Here is a 266-nt window from a genome sequence, read left to right on the forward strand (position 1 = left end):
ACCCCTACTGGCGCAGGCCGGGGAGGGGGATACTGTCGGTCCCCGGGGGCGGGGCGGGGCCAGCAGCGCCCTGACCCTTGGTTTGCATCACCCGCCCCAGCACTGAAGGAGGGGCGGCACCTTGCTCCCCGCAGTCTCCCCGAGCCCCCAATAGGCACCTGGCGGCACCCACCTCCCTGGGCGCAGGCGTTCGCATCCCTCCCTGCCTCTGTCCTCTTCCCTCTGGGGGCTGCGGGCTGACAGCTGGAGGTCTCTGCTGGGCCTTT

This window comes from Pteropus alecto, unplaced genomic scaffold (assembly GCF_000325575.1).
Source record: "Pteropus alecto unplaced genomic scaffold, ASM32557v1 scaffold44, whole genome shotgun sequence".
In the NCBI taxonomy this organism is placed as follows: Eukaryota; Metazoa; Chordata; class Mammalia; order Chiroptera; family Pteropodidae; genus Pteropus; species Pteropus alecto.